This window comes from Phoca vitulina, unplaced genomic scaffold (assembly GCF_004348235.1).
Source record: "Phoca vitulina isolate PV1807 unplaced genomic scaffold, GSC_HSeal_1.0 scaffold70, whole genome shotgun sequence".
NCBI classification, from domain to species: Eukaryota; Metazoa; Chordata; class Mammalia; order Carnivora; family Phocidae; genus Phoca; species Phoca vitulina.
The window spans coordinates 3,824,665-3,841,528 of record NW_022589773.1 but is presented as its reverse complement, the minus strand read 5'-3'; positions in this window follow the sequence as shown (position 1 = coordinate 3,841,528).

The window sequence follows — 16,864 nt, the reverse complement described above, 5'->3', positions numbered from 1 at the left end:
GGCGCCCCAGAAAGAACTTTTTCAAGTATCTCCTGAACTGGTCATTTCGCTCTGGATGAGATACAAAGGCTGATTTGGAAACCTGGCCCTTAGACACGCTTGTAAAAGGATGGGGTTCTCCAGGTGTTCATGCAAACCGAGCATTGCTTTCAGATCGCACAACATAATCTTGCAAGCCCTCACACCTTTGTTATGGAAATGTGTCTTCCCAGGATGTCAGTGGTGTAGATGGGACCGGGTGTTATCTTTGACTACACTGTTTCGTGGCTTTTAAGCAGGCAAACTGAATTCCATCTTATTTTCCCCTCTCCGTCTCAGCCTCCCAAGGTCATGGACATGACTGGCATGCCAGCACAGGGCCAGGGGACTCTCCCACCTTCCACCAGACCATTCTGTGTCCTGGAGCAAATTTCATGCTTCGCAAATTGTAGCGGGTGAATGCAGCAGGAGCCCTAGATCTCAACTGGAGGCTTCTAGATGGTTTGGTGGAAACAGCTTGTGGCAATGAGCACAGCTGGGTCATCATCTGTGTGACCATAGGCAAGTTAAGTAAACTCTCTGGGCTTTAGATTCCTCACTGGTAAAGTAATCATGCAGGTCTGTGTGGTCTTTAAGGTAGTGGATTCCAGATGATGAGTCCATGGATCAGTATGAAAAAAAAAAAAACTTTTTAATTTTAAGGATTAACATGGGATTTAATTTTAAGCATTAACAAGGATTAAGGATTAACTCTTTATTATATGAAATAAATTCAAGATACCAACAACTACAACAACCACCTACTCATCCATCCCTCCTCTCATCCTGGCTCCAACCAGAATTGACATAAAGATTCACATGAAGACCCAAAAAACAACTTTATTAGGGGGTTGGTCAAGTGCCAAATGCCCCACAGAGTGATAGGGAATCTCATAAAACTGAATAAGGGAACGCCAGCTGGCATCTCTCGATGAGTTGGCTTTGACAACCACACCTGATGCCAGTCACACACAGAGCAGCCTATCAGGGTAGCACCCCTTCTAGCTGGATGAGGCTGGGTCTCTGCTCCCTGCCCCCAGCCCTGGTGCCTGCTTCGGGGGTTGTCAAGTGGGCAGCTCAGCTATTGCCCCAGAAAGCTCTGACACCGGTCCAGACAGAATATTAATATACTTCAAGGCCATACACACTGTAGGCCAAAATTCGTTGCCTTTTCTATTTTCCATCTCAGATGATGTTCTACTCGACGCTCCATATCACTCACCAGAGATCTTACAATGAATGCCAGTCAAAAGTCTAAATACTCCAAATAATGCAAAGCCAGGAACACACACAAAAAAGCCCAAATTTTAACACAAACTCATATTAGTGATTACATTTCCAGTGAGAGGCTGAATTCCAAACATGAAATCCTTTGACTTTGGAGGATTGAGGTCTGAAGACATTAAGTTTCAACATTTCTCTCACTCAGATTTGCAGGTAGTAGGAATTCTTTTCTCAAGTACATAATCCTAACATCAAAACTGTCTCCTTCACGAGTGTTACAGACAGAAGATCGTGGATCTCAGTGGAATAAGAAGTCCTTTCAGGAGCAAGCCAGAGGTAGCTCTAATCATGCACATGCATTCTCCAGTAGGATGGATCCTAAGAGAGGAGCCATTGAGATGGTTCTAGTAATTGACAGGCACTCCTGTGTCTCCCTCTTGATTGCTATAACTCTGCTTCTCAGCCAAGGTAAAGAATTTATCCTACATCTTCCACTCCGCAGCTGTGTGCTCTGGAAGATGCTAGGACTGTCCATGCAATTTTAGGCCATTCCCAGAACTATTGGTGCAATGAGTACCAGTTGCCACATTGAGGGTCTGGTTCAAGTTCCCATTGATGATGATTAGTTAAATATGTATAATCAATGTTAGTCATCCTTAAAAAGGAAGGAAATTCTGACACATGTTACAACATGGATCAGCCTTGAGACATTATGCTAAGTCAGAAGCTAGTCACATACACACACTAAATACATACATACATACATACATACATAAATACTATATGATTCCATTTATATGTGGTACCTGGAAGACTGAAGTTCATAGAGACAGAAAGTAGAATGGTGGTTGCCAGAAGTCGAAAGAAAGATTAGGCGTTACTGTCTCATAGGTACAGAGTTTCAGTCTGAGAAGATGACGAAGTTGTAGGGGTGGACGGTGGGGAGCAGAGCCCAACAATGTAAATGTACTTAATACCACTGAACTGTACACTTAAAAATATGATGCACAATTTCGTGTTATGTTTATTTTACCACAACTTTTAAATTTTTTTCATAAAAAAACATCTCCCTTAGCCTGACTGTAGAACTAAGAACACCTGTCTACAATTCCCTCCGAGCCTTAGCTATCCAGCAATGGCAGATTACAATCAAACCATCAGGATATCTTGAGGTTTTTTTAGTAAATTCCATAGCCTACCCAGCCCTCCTGCACTTCCCACTTTGGTCCAGAGAAAAAAGCTCTTCCTCCAACATGTCCATCTCTAGGCCAACCTGGGAACAGAGCTTCCACTCCATGTTCTTGCAATCTAAAAAGAAGAGAAGCACCGAATCTGATTGGTGAGAGCTGACATTCACAAGCATGGTCCATTGGCGGGCAAGTCCCAGGTAAGAGTTCACAGCACCTGTCCTCTTTGTGTGGTTAAGCCAGCTACACCTGGCCCACTCTAGCAATCCAGAGCAATCTATAATCTCTCTGTTCTACCTCCTCTGTCTGGGACCAGCTATGAGGCAATCAGCCTGGTGGAATGAGCCTGGATGAACTCAGTTGTAGGGAAGGAGGAGGAGGCTGCCCTGTGGACTGGACTTAGAGTGTCCTGTCCCTTTGCCTGGCCTGGGACTAAAGTGACACTTTCATCTCCATTTGGGTCTCAGTGTCTTGAACCTCTTTACCTCCACCTATCTTAGGTTTTCACCTAGGACCCCTTAACTAGAAAGAAGAAAGAAAGAAAGAAGAAAGAAAGAAAGAAAGAAAGAAAGAAAGAAAGAAAGAAAGAAAGAAAGAAAAGAAAAGAAAAGAAAAGATTAACAAGAGAAAAACAAAGCATGCAACACACATCACTTGGGAGAAATCTAAATGAAGAGCATCTGAAAGCAGTGGCTTAGAACTCCAGCTTATGCAGCATCTTCAACCAAGAACAATACATTTCTAGAGAAATGACAAGACAAAGAAAAGCAGTTTCAGACTCCCAAGGATGGCAAACTCTGGAAAGGTAAAAACACAGAAGGAAACTAATGAAGTAAGGTTTGTTTGCAGATGCCTTTGGTGTCTTTGGGCTAATAAGATTCTATCTCCAGTAGAAGGAGAATTTATACCCTAGCTTTAGGCAGAAAAAGGGGAGCCTTTTCTGGGTTTGCTCTCTCTTAATTGCTTTCAGCTCAAAATAATTTTTGTCACAGAGGCATATTTTGGAGTGACATATTCTGGTTTCCTTCACAGAAAAGGAGGCAACAAAGAAATGGTAGAGGATAAAAGATTTCATTCCCCCCAAATTATCATCAAATGTCTTTTTAGAAGGCACTCTTTTTTTTTTTTAAGATTTATTTATTGGGGCGCCTGGGTGGCTCAGTCCGTTAAGCGGCTGCCTTCAGCTCAGGTCATGATCCCAGGGTCCTGGGATCGAGTCCTGCATCGGGCTCCTTGCTCAGTGGGGTGCCTGCTTCTCCCTCTGCCTCTGCCTGTCGCTTCCCCTGCTTGTGCTCTCTCTCTGTCTCTCTGACAAATAAATAAATAAAATCTTTAAAAAAAAATTTATTTATTGGGCGCCTGGGTGGCTCAGTCAGTTAAGTGTCTGCCTTCGGCCCCGGTCAGGATCCCAGGGTCTTGGGATCGAGTCCCAATTGGGGCTCCTTGCTAGCAGGGAGTCTGCTTCTCTCTCTGGCCTTCCCCCTCTCATGCTTTCTCTCTCTCACTCTCTCTCTCAAATAAATAAATAAATAAAAGATTTATTTATCTACTTGAGAGAGAGCATGCACAAGTGAAGGGGTGGGGGCAGAGGGAGAGAGAATCCTCAAGCAAACACTCAGCTGAGCAGGAAGCCCAACCCAGGGCTCAATCCCAGGAGTCCAGAGATCATGACCTGAGAGCCAAAGTCAGAGGCCACCCAGACGCCCCAAGACAGGCATTCTTTTTAAACATTTCTTTTCATGGGCACCTGGGTGGCTCAGATGGTTAAGCGTCAGCCTGCGGCTCAGGTCATGATCCCAGGGTTCTGGGATTGAGTCCCACATCAGGCTCCCTGCTCAGCTGGGAGCCTGCTTCTCCCTCTGCCTCTCTCTCTCTCTCTGTCTCTTATGAATAAATAAATAAAATCTTTTTTAAAAAAAACATTTCCTATCAAATTAAATATATTTCACTTTATACAAACTCAGTTTCTTATTTCTTTTTCATTTTGTCCAAACTGATGAAAACTTCCTAATTGTCGGGGCACCTGGGTGGCTCAATTGGTCGATTGAGCCACCCAGGCTCAATCGAGAGACCACCTACTCTCGATTTCCTCTCAAGTCATGATCTCACAGTGACGAGATCGAGCCCTGGGGGAGCCCTGCTAGGAGCCTCTCCAGGGCTCTGCGCTCCAGGAGCAGAATCTGCTTGAGAGTCTCTCTCTCCCTCTGCCCCTGCCCACTCGCACCTGCGCATGCGCACACACTTTCTCTCTAACATAAATAAAATCTTAAAAAAAAAGAAAGAGAATTTCCTAATTGTCACCTGTCCACAAACCTCTACTTGAGGAACATTTGAGGAGTATTCCTCTGAAGTACTTTTTTGCTCTGAAATTCTGTAATATTAATACTGCTGCTTCTGCTTACACCACCCCTCCCCAAATCCTAGGAACTGAAGGGGTAATGAGGCTGACATGGAAACCAGGATTTAGTGTCTAATAGAATGCTTTGTACAGAAAAATGCTTGACAAGTAAAAATAATAATAATAAGGTCCTTTCTCTTGTGCCAGCAAAACCCATGAACTTGTCTGACCTGAAGTTCCATCTCCTTATCTGAATCCAGAGTCTGCCTGGGCTGGGACGCTCATTGCAGATAGACAAAAATACCAGGAATGACACAGCCCTAAGGCACACTGCACCAAAAATGATTTTGCAATAGGGACCCAGTTTATTTTTACTTCATGAAGCTGCACGCAAATTCAGGTTTCTCTGGTTTATCGCCTTGGTGTTAGTATTTATTTATTAAAGTGAAATGATCATGTCTTCCTCATTTATACACACCAGGACTAAAGTTAAAAGGTAAATTAAACTGTCTCCACTTCATGATGTTCTCCAGGTATCTGGGTTCATCAGAACTCATATATTTCCCTGAGAATTATTAGCTCATTCTCCCTACCATGTTACCAAGCAGAGAGGGAAAAAGAGCACTGTGTCCCCACCCCCCCCATAAAAAGCCATTCTCTCTTTGCAAGCAACTAGTGTACTTCTCAACTGACATGTCCTAGACTGTTCTAAAAAGAGCAGCAGCATCAGAAACTATAAGAACAGATGATTCAAAGACTCCCCATGAACTGCCTCAGCCAGCTCATAATTATAAATGCAGGGCTAGGTAGGCGGAACATCTGTATTCTGAGTCACTCTATTTTTCTAGAAGGGACAATGTCACAAGCCCTCCTGCTGCATAAACCCTTGTCGTCTGTAAGCAGGCTCCAGAACTGGTTCACAGTGAGCTAGATCTTGAGACTGCAACTGACCCTTTCTCCGCTCTCACACAAACTCAACATAATTTTTTGAAAGATTTATTTATTTACTTATTTATTTGAGAGAAAGAGAGAGAGAGAGAGCACAAGCGGGGGGGGAGGGGCAGAGGGAGAGGGAGAAGTAGGCTCCCTGCTGAGCAAGGAGCCTGATGCAGGGCTCGACCCCAGGACCCTGGAATCATGACCTGAGCTGAAGGTACACGCTTAACCCACTGAGCCACTCAGGTGCCCCTATATTTTTTAAGTAATCTCTACGCCCAATGTGGGACTGGAACTCATGACCCTGAGATCAAGAGTCACATGCTCTATCAACTAAGCCAGTCAAGTGCCCCTAAGTTTATTCATAAATATATATATTTTAAGTAGGCTCCAAACCCAGCACAGAGCCCAACATGGGACTTGAACTCATGACCCTGAGATCAAGACCTAAGCCGAGATCAAGTATTGGACACTTAACTGACTGAGCCACCCAGGCGCCCCCCTAAGTCTATATTTTGAATAATGACTATGCAAAATCAATGTGTGTTGTGTGTGCCTCTGTGTGTGTGTTGGGGGCAGAAGGCATTAAACGACCTTAAAATCCTGTAAAGTTTTGACACCGGTTCTCTAATGGCTGGAATGGTGCGAATTTAGGGATGCTATCTTTTGTGGGAAGAAGTCCTAGGAAAAGGCAAAACGGGAAGTGGCTTTTTTACCAGAAAACCAGTTATTCCAAAAGAGAGTTCACTGAGGCTTTTTGGTTCGTGGGTAACAAAAAAAGATGCTTGCAAAAAAAAAAAAGCAAGATATTGATAAGAGAAAATGAGAACTAACAGCAGTTAAGGCAGAGCCAAGTTAATGTGTTTTTAGGAGTTGCTCCCTCTTCTTGTGTGACTCCTGTGGGGAAATTGCACTGCTTATACAGAGATATGTAAACATGTTTGTTGACTTAACAAAACACTGATTTTCATTCCTCACCGTCCCTCCCCTCCAGCCGTGTAAATAGCCTGACGTTCAGGCTCACTGGCTTTGGTATGAGTCAGAGGTTCAAATCCTGGCTCTGCTCTGCCTACCTGTGTGTATTAGGACAAGCTTCCTATCCTCCCAAGTTCTGGTTTGCACACCTGTGTGATTGGGGATGATAGTCTGCTGATCTGTCTCAAAGGGCAGTTTTGAGGATACAATGAGATAGTGCAGGTTATCACCCCCAGACAGCTCCTGGCAAGCAAGCACGGGATGACTGCAGGGGTGGCAGTTTATTGTTGTAGATTTATCTAAACAAAGGTTCACACTTACAAACACCTCATCTGGAATAAAACTAAAACTCTCCAGGGTCAGCATTAAAACCTCAACCTCTAAAGTGGCAGCAGCATCACATGAAATGCTTGTACAAGACAGCTTGGGGTGAAGGGATGCAATGAAATTTGATGGAAGAACCCAGGGTGGCAGAAATACCCACTTTGGAAACTTAGACACGGTCTAGTGTTTGGCAAAGGAAGATGGCACATCGCGATCAGGGCTCCCTAACTGACAATTCCAGCAATTAAAAGGACCTCTCCTGAATCTGGTTTTGCCCAGGGCCTCAGAGGAACTCTTGATTATGTAATCTTTTCTACTGTTCTGTCTGAGGATAGAAATGGGAAGAGAGGGGGTAGCTGGAATGTATGGAGGGCCTATGACAGGACTGTGGCAGGAAGGATGTGTCTCAGGAAGTGAGAGGAAATTGACTCATTATTCTAACTTCCTCTCAACCTGCCTTCCACCAATCTCTCCTCAAATGACAAGGGCTGGGGCCCTGGACATCCTTCAAACTTGACCAGAACTGATATCACTCTAACACAACGTCATGAAACGGTATTATCTTATTATTACTTACCTTCAGTAGTTGGTACTCATCTTGTATGAGATCTATGTTTGTTGGGGGAAAAGCCCAGGTCAGTCCACCTGGGGAAGAAGAATACCTGTAGGGTCATGGATGTTGACCAGCACCATGGCTTCTGCAAAACCACCCTGCTCAGGGTGGGAGGCCTGTGACACTCCTGAAGTGGAAGAGGAAGAAGAGTCCGGAGGGATGGAAAGTTGGGAGAAAGAGAAGAGTCAGTGAAATGATGGGTAGGGATGGAGCACACAACTCCACAGATTCTCACCCAAACCACTAAACCCATGAAGGCTCAGGAGTGGGTTATGAGTTCATGTAGAGTTTGTGTCTGAGTTGAAAGGTCACAAAACAGAGAACAGCAGAAGTAGGAGCTAGGAAAAAAATGTGATTAAACATACATACATCAACTAAAAGCTCAAAGTGTCCTGAGCAGATATGCAAAGGTAAAAAAAAAAGACCTAGAGAAGATGAGAAGGTATGGAAGTGGTCTGCCAAGCCAAGGGAGCTCCCTGTGCTTGTGCTTGCATGCAACTGCACACACACCATCACTCATCCATCAGTATTGGTGGAAGTCTGCCCATGTGCCGGGCACTGTGCTGGGCTGTGAGCAAAGCCAGAGTTCTTGCTCTCCCGGTGCTTGCACATTAGTGGGTGAAGCAGACATTGATCAAGTCATTGCAGAAACATTTATAAAATTGCAATTGTGAGGGGTGCTACGAAGAAGGACTACATGATACTATAGTGAATAATAGAGAGATTAACCCAGTCGGGGAGATCTGAGAAGCTTCCCTGAATAAGCAAAGCTTGACCTGAGCACTGAGTATTGAGAAGATGTTAAATGGGAGAAAAGCAGCTCGGGAAGAAGAATGTGTGTAAAGGCCCTGGGGTGGCAGGTTTGAGGACTGAGAGGAGGCAAAGTGTAGGTAGGGCCAAGAGCCTGGGAAGAATGGGCAGGGGGATGTTGAAAGGCAGGCAAGAACCAGGCCCCTTGGGGAATGAGGACCAGGGGATGGAGTCAGTCTTTATCTCAAGAGCAGTGGAAAGTCATTGAAAGGAAATTGACAGAAAACCTCAAGAAAGTCTGAAAATGGCAAAAGAGACCCTTGTTCATACGTTATCCCCACTTTCCTTGGCATCTCCATTGACTATTAGTCTGGCTTCGCCTGAGCAAATGAACATGCCCAAAGTCAGAAAAGAAAACATTTAACATGTTAACTTAGTAATTTCTCTTAAATAATCAATATTTTTAAAATGCATTTTCCAGGGTGCCTGGGAGGCTCGGTTGGTTAAGCATCTGCCTTTGGCTCAGGTAATGATCCCAGGGTCCTGGGATCGAGCCCCGCATAGGGCTCCCTGCTCAGCGGGGTGCCTGCTTCTCCCTCTCCCTTGGCCTGCCGCCCCCCCCCCGCTTGTGCTCTCTCTCTCAAGTAAATAAATAAATAATTTTTTTAAAAAAATTAATTTAAAAAATGTATTTTCCACCAACATACAAGAAAAACTCCCAATTCTGAACCACCATTGAAACACAAATGCCCAATACATAAATTCATAATTCAGTATCTAGTTATTCAAAGAACACTGGATTAGAAGTCAAACAGCCTGAGTTCTAATTCTGACTCAGCCACTTATTAGTCACATTGCCTTGGGTAAGTCCCCAGACTTCTCTCCACCTCAGTTCCTTCATCTGTCAAATGGGATAATTACGATTACCCAACATACTCCACAGGATCAAAGTGAGAGCCTTTTGTAAAAGAGCTATATACCAAAAAGAGAGATTATTATTAACCTTTCTCCAAACAGCATAGGAAAATATACAACTTATTCCACTCAGATAATTTTTTAACTTGACATATCAAACTGTTTTACAATATTATTACAAAATAATGCTTTATCTTGAATGTCATTATAAAACTACTTCTGGGGCGCCTGAGTGGTTCAGTTGGTTAAGCGTTCAACTCTTGATCTCGGCTCAGGTCATAATCTCAGGGTCATGAGTTCAAGCCCCAGGTTGGGCTCCAAAAAACTACTTCTTATGTATTTAAAAGGACCAAGAAGGAGATTCTTTGAGAAGAAACATTTTGTTTCATTTTATTGTAACACAGATGAAAGATTCAAGTCAAGTATTCAAAGTTTTATACCTACTTTAAAATAGAAAGGACATATAAAAGATGCTCAGCTCATAAAAAAGAAGTGGTGTTAAAACTATATGAGATGCTATTTCTTTTTTTTAAGATTTAATTTACTTATTTGTCAGAGAGAGCGAGCACAAGCAGGGGCAGCGGCAGGCAGAGGGAGAAGCAGGCTCCCCACTGAGCAAGGAGCCCGACATGGGACTCAATCCCAGGACCCTGGGATCATGACCCAAGCCAAAGGCAGACACTTAAACAACTGAGCCACCCAGGCATCGCTGAGATGCTATTTCTTACTCATCGTATTCACAAAAATATAAACTGTTGACAAAACAGTCTGTTGGACATGTTGTGGGGAAGTAGGCACTCTCATTTGGGTACAAAATGGTACAGTTCCCATGAAGGGGAATTGAGTAATATGTAGCAAAACTACATATGCATTTACCTTTTGGCAGATCTAGGAACTTCCCCTGAAAATACACCTCCAACTATATAAGAAAACACATGCACAAGGTCATTCACTACAACATTATTTGTAATTGCAAAATACTGGAAACACTGTAAAGGTCCATATAGTTTGATCGAATAAACTATGGTGTACTTAGTGGAGTACTATAGAGCTAGAAAATTTTTAAAAACAAAGATTTATATGCAATGGCATAAACTAATTTCCAGAATATATTATTGAGTGGAAAAAAAAAAAACCAAGGTGCTAAAGATTATCTGTAGGATGCTACATTTTGTATGATAAAGGTAAAATATATTTATTCATTTGTTTTTAGAAAAAAGAAACACAGGGATGCCTGGGTGGCTCAATCGGCTAAGCATCTGCCTTCGGCTCAGGAGTCCCAGGATCAAGCAACATGTTGGGCTCCCTGCTCAGCGGGGAACCTGCTTCTCTCTCTCCCTCTGCTGCTCCCCCTGCTTGTACTCTCTCTCTCTCAAATGAATAAATTAATTAAATCTCTAAAAAAAAGAAAGAAAGAAAAGAAACGCAGAAAAGATAAACAAGAAACACATGAATTTGATTACCTATGGTGTTGGGGGAAATGGGATGGAAGAGGAAAAGAGGATGAGGCTGAATATAACTTTTTATATAGTTTTGGATTTTGAACCAGAACATTTTACATATTCAAAAAATAAAAGTAAATAAACAAGAATGGTGGCGGGGGCAGGGGTTGGATAACAGAAACTGAAAGTGAAAGAAATTAATGCACTTGATTATAACCAAGTTGATAGCATAATTATGAAGAAAAACAATGGATCCAAAAAGCTTTTGAACATAATAAAAAGGTATTCTGACTGTACACTTTCAGTGGGATATATATTCTAAGGACAAAAGAAACCTTGAACTTTACTTGGTAGGCTTGTTTGCATAGTGATATCGGTGAGGTGATTCAGAAATTGCTTTGTGTATATTGCAGGATTGAGCAAATGAGTAAATATATTGATGTTTTAAGAAAGCAGTTCAGGGCGCCTGGGTGGCTCACTCGGTTGGGCATCTGCCTTTGGCTTGGGTTGTGATCCCAGGATCCTGGGGTGGAGCCCCACATTGGACTCCCTGCTCAGCCAGGAGCCTGCTTCTCCCTCTCCCTCTGCCTCTGCCGCGGCCCTGCTTATGCCCTCCTGAGAGCATGCTCTCTCCCTCTCTCTCTCAAATGAATAGATAAAATCTTTCAAAAGAAAAGAAAGGAGTTCACTATGGGAGAACAAAAATACAAATACGGAATTGGGGAGGGAAAGGAAGAATCCTGTACTGTTGGCTTGGGTATCAATTAGAAGTGTCATTATGAACTCATTATTTTTGAAAAGTGTTTCCTGGGGCCCCTGGGCGGCTCAGTCATTGAGCGTCTGCCTTTGGCTCAGGTCATGATCCCAGGGTCCTGGGATCGAGCCCCGCATAGGGCTCCCTGCTCCGTGGGGGGCCTTCTTCTCCCTCTCCCGCTCCCCCTGCTTGTGTTCCCTCTCTCACTGTGTCTCTCTCTGTCAAATAAATAAATAAAATCTTAAAAAAAAAAAAAAGGAAGAAAGAAAAGCATTTCCTAGTTCTGTCCATTGAGAAGACCTAAAAGCAATTTCACCCCAGAGTGACAAGCAACTACAGGTCTTGCTTTCTGAACACCATTCCCCAAACCCTTTGGGAAAATGCCTACTTTAAAGGGGAGCCCAGAATACCTTGTGTTAGAAATTAAGGAAGTGCTCAAAACTGAGGAAGATATGTTAAAGAGATACAAGAACCAGTGTCACTTGCCAGATTTAGGACAATTTGAACATTAAAACGGATATTGACAGGAATGGATTTTAACATGCTGAATAGGGGCTCTTGGGTGGCTCAGTAGGTTAAGCGTCTGCCTTCAGCTCAGGTCATGATCCCAGGGTCCTGGGATCGAATCCCACATCTGGTTCCCTGCTCAGCCAGGAGCCTGCTTCTCCCTTTCCCTTTGCTGCTCCCTCTGCTTGTGCTCTCTCTCTCTCTCTGTATCAAATAAATAAATAAAATCTTTAAAAATAATAACAAATAATAAAAATTTTTTAAAAAATAAAGAACACTACCACTACAGAGGCATGAAAATAAATGCAACGTATAATTCTTGCTCAAATCAGGAATAGAAAAAGTAAAACAGCATTAAATGACAAATGTCCCATTATTGGGACTATTGCAGAAATTAAAATATGAACTTCATGTTAGAAAATAGTACCGTGTCAAAATTAATGCCCTGAGTGTGAGAATTGCATCCTGGTTAGAGGAAAATATCCTCATTTTTGAAAGACCCATGCTGAGGGTTTGGGAGCATAGGTGTCCAGATGTCTGCAGCTAACTCTCAAATCGTTCAGCTAAATACACACACGTGCACAAAGGGAGGGAGAGGGAGGGAGAGAAAGAATGTGATAAAATGTTAAAATTGGTGAGTTATATAGATAGCAAATGGATGTTTATTGTACATTTCTGGCAAATTTTCTGTAGGTTTGACATTTTTCAAAATACAACATGGTGGGGGGGCTTTTTATATGGTCACTGCAAAAAGACAGCATAATCGGAAAATCTGAGAACAGTGAACATTCGCCAGTTGAATGAATCTAAGAGTGCAAGCCCCAGCAGAAAGCCCCAGGGACACTGGGATATGGATGAATTTAGCAACAACAAAATTATTTAATCAATTAATTAAATACAGGATGACCGGTTAAATTTGAATTTCAGATAAATAACCAACAATTTTTAGTATAAGTATGCCCCAAATACTGCCTGGGTCACACTATTTTATCTGGCAGCCCCACCCTGAGAGGCACTTTGACCTGTTCCATGCCCGGGGGATAAAGCATGCCAGGTTCAGGAACACCAAGACAGTTCAAGGTTAGGACCCTATTATATTTGTTATTTACTACTTTTCTTTAATCAAACTTAGTTCTTCTTTAATGAAGACTTTTCCTCAAGTCATATTTTCTCCTTACATGTTGGTACAACCCTCATTTAGACTCAATTTTCTCTCACCGCATTTCAGTTTTCTCCCGGTTCCCCCCAGCTTTGATTTCTAAATACTTCACTTTTCCCATCCCTTACACTACCGTTTTCCCTTCTCAACTTCCACCTCTTTGGCACAGGCGTGAATAGCTCCAAAGCAACAGCTGATGGTTAGCAGGAATTGCTTCCGGGAATTTGAGTCACCATGTAACCCCACCCAATGCCATTAGTTAAGGCCTTGACCTAAGCTGGTTAGAGATCCTCCCCTCCCAAGGGAATCCCTGGATGTCTTTCCCTGCATTTTTGGTACATTTGGCCTCCATGAGGCCGGAGTAGCTCAGAGAAAAGATTTATATATTACACTTTCTTAAATTCAGTGAAGCCCCTCCTTTTTTGGTCTTCTTTATCAGCTTCTCTTATTTTTCTGAGTGTCTAAAGGTTAGTCAGCCTCAGTTTTATCCTGGGTATTTTCTTTTCTCTCCCTTGGGTCTAGTGCTTACCAAAGTTCAACCGTGCGTATATCAACTTTATGATTTTGGACATCTCTGGATAATTATTAGTAATTTTCTTCAAATGGATTTGATCATTTTAATTTATATTTTTAAAAGAAAATTTTACTTCGCAACTCTAAATGGAAATTTAGCATGTCAAGTAGAAGATGAATCTAAAAATTAAAAAACATAAAATTTAATTTTTAACATGGATTTAAAATAATCAATAAAAGCAAGTCATTAAAAATTTATAAACTTATAAAAATGCGCACCCCAAAATAACTTACAGAGAAGAATTGAACTGTTTGTGGTCAGACAGGAATAGTGGTTATTTGGCTTCATGTTCCTTGTCTCTGGCTTACAGTTAGGGAAACTGAGGTTCAGGAAGGAAGATAAGTTGCCCAAGATCAAAGCAAAGTAGAGGTGGAGCTGATCAATAGCCAGAGGCCGGTGAGTCCCAGTTTCAGAGTGTGATCTCAGAATGGGAGCATTCAGAAAGGAACAATGGTTCTTTGGGGTGTGAAGGCTTCATCAGAGGACAGGAGCTTGGTGCATGGTAGGGTAAAAACAAAAATTTTAGAATCAAAGACTCTGGTCAGGTCTTGACTAAATTAGGCCACTAAAGCCATGTTGCCATCCACCCCCACCCCCCAATTATTTCACTCTTTGAGCCTCTGGGGTTTTTTTGGTTTTTGTTTCTTTGAGAGAGAATGAGAGAGCATGCACATGTGTGAGCAGGAAGGGGCAGAGGAACAGAGAGAATCTTAAGCAGGCTCCACACCCAGCGCATAGCCCGACTCTGGGCTTGATCTCATGACCCTGAAATCATGACCTGAGGCAAAATTAAGAGTTGGACACTTAACCAACTGAGCCACCCAGGCGCCCCTGAGCCTCTGTTTTATAACATAACATGAATTGTAGAATTCTGAGAGGACAATCGGACCCATGTACCGAATGCTCATTCCATCAATAGAAGTTTCCTTCCTTAATCCAGCCCTGATTTCTCTCTATCACTGCCCTGTGTCCAGTGCCAGAAGGGATGCCATCTGTGCGGAGCGGACTAGCGAGGACAGAGGCCGTAACTTCCAGCGTCTTCCAAGGGGGCTGGGTCTTGAAAGCCAAAGATGGCCTGGTGATGAGTTCTGATGGGCTCAGAGAGTCCCAGCTTTGGGTAGCCAGGAGAGGGCTGCAGGCTCTGAGGTATAGCCTGTGAGCCCAGAGATATTCTCAGGCTCCAAATCCAGGGAATGCTCAGAGGCCTTTTGGGAAGTGTGACCCTGGGAAAGCTCTGGGTGGGTAGAAGCCTTGCAGGGAGCCTAGAGAAGTCTAGAGTGAAGCATTTGATGTGTTTGGAGATGAGAGGTTCTTTCTCCACTGTGACAGTGGGATCTAAGAAACAGCCCTGAGTTGGGTATTCGGTTTCCATGGGGAAAAGAGACGGCTGTGACTTGGAAGTGGGGAGAGGAGGGAAAGACAGGGTGGCTGGTCTCCATGGCAACAGGAAAGGGAAGCAGAACTTTCCATCACTCAGAGGGTGAGATTACTTGAGGGAAAAGTTTAAAGCACGTGACCCATCCCCAGCTTGGAACCAGAGGGAAGTAGACCACCCAAGAGAAACATAGGATGATTTCAGGAGTATGAAATAACAGCAGGGCACAGCCAAGCAGAAGAAGCTGAAATTGGCACTTCAGGCATGCTTGAGATTCTATGTGTCCTTGAAAAATATCCAGGTGTTTCTGGATTCTTCTTGGTGCCAAGGAAGACAGATGGCGAAGTAGCCTAGAGATTGCCAGCACTGGAAGTGGGGGGAGGGAGAGAAAGGGGGTGTAGTGGAGTGTCCATGCTGAAAATCACCAGGGAGTTGCAGCTGGAAGTCAAGAGAGACACAGGACGCCATCAAGTATGGAGCAAGTCCAAGTCAACAACAGCAAACCACTGGAATGGACTGGGCTGAGAGAACCAACCATGAGTCCCTGAGTCTGAGACTCACATTAGACGTCCAGCAACAAGGCAAAGAAGAGAGACTTTAAAGACACCAGAGAAGCAACAAGTCCACTCACAGAGCCTGTGGATGTGTATCCAGGGGCACTTCTTTCCAGTCCTATGATTACAGAGCATCACTTCCCCAGATAGCATTCAAGGAAGGTGGAGAAGGAAATCTGAACAATGGGGCACATATCCAAGAGACCAAACCATCAAAGATATGATCTAAATCCGAAGACTGAGATATGTTTACTGGCAAGTTACACTTTTTTCCTCCATAGTTCCCAGGAGAGTAGAGCCCCAGAGTAAGATTAGATCAATTTGGGAAGTGGGGGTGGGGAGTAGTACATTCAAAGTCGAATTTTCAATTTCAGGACATTTGTCACCATCACCATATTTTTTAATACTTCAAGATCTGGGACTATGTCTGTTTTCTCTCACTCATCAGGCCCATATCAGGCACTCAACATTTCTTGAAAAAATGAAATGAATGAATGACCACAAATATATGGCTAATTCTGGAAAAACAAGGTCTAGGTTTTAATTATTTGAGGTCACTGGCTTCCTGACTTCCCTGAGATTTGAAAACATGCACTGGAAATAAACTTCTTTTACTTTACGCAACACATCTTAGGTTGTAAATCTAAGGTCCCGGAGTAATTTCAACTAAGACTCTTCAGCAGGCAGAAGCAGGAGATTCTATTAGCCCTTGGCAATTCCTCAAGCCACAGAAATTAGAAGAGTCCAGTCTAAGCCGGACTCGGAGGAAGGTCTTCGAAAAAACTGCACAAAGAAAGCCCCCCAAAGGCCCCCTGAATGTTGTCCCCCCTAATTCTCCTCTGTCCTCTGCCTTCCGTGGAGCAGAGGAAGGAGTATCTGTCTCCTCTGATATTCTAAAAAGATTGATATCTGACTGGAAGTTCTTCTCTGATCAAACATCAAAATTCTAAATGCATTTTTTAATTTTCCCATTCATACGGTAATTTCCAGGAAAGCCAAAGTCTGTTGCAAAGTCTGGAGGTGAATTTGTTTAATAGAGGTGACACAAACATTGCTGGCTGCCATCCATTCTCACCCTTCTCTTTCCTAACAGGACCCAGATTTTATCCATTATCCCATCCTCCCTCAAGCAATGCGAGTGTCCCAAAGCAAGTTGACACCACCCCCTCACTCCAAGGGTGAGCCTGAGGCTCTACAATGTGGCTCCCAACTGGAGGTG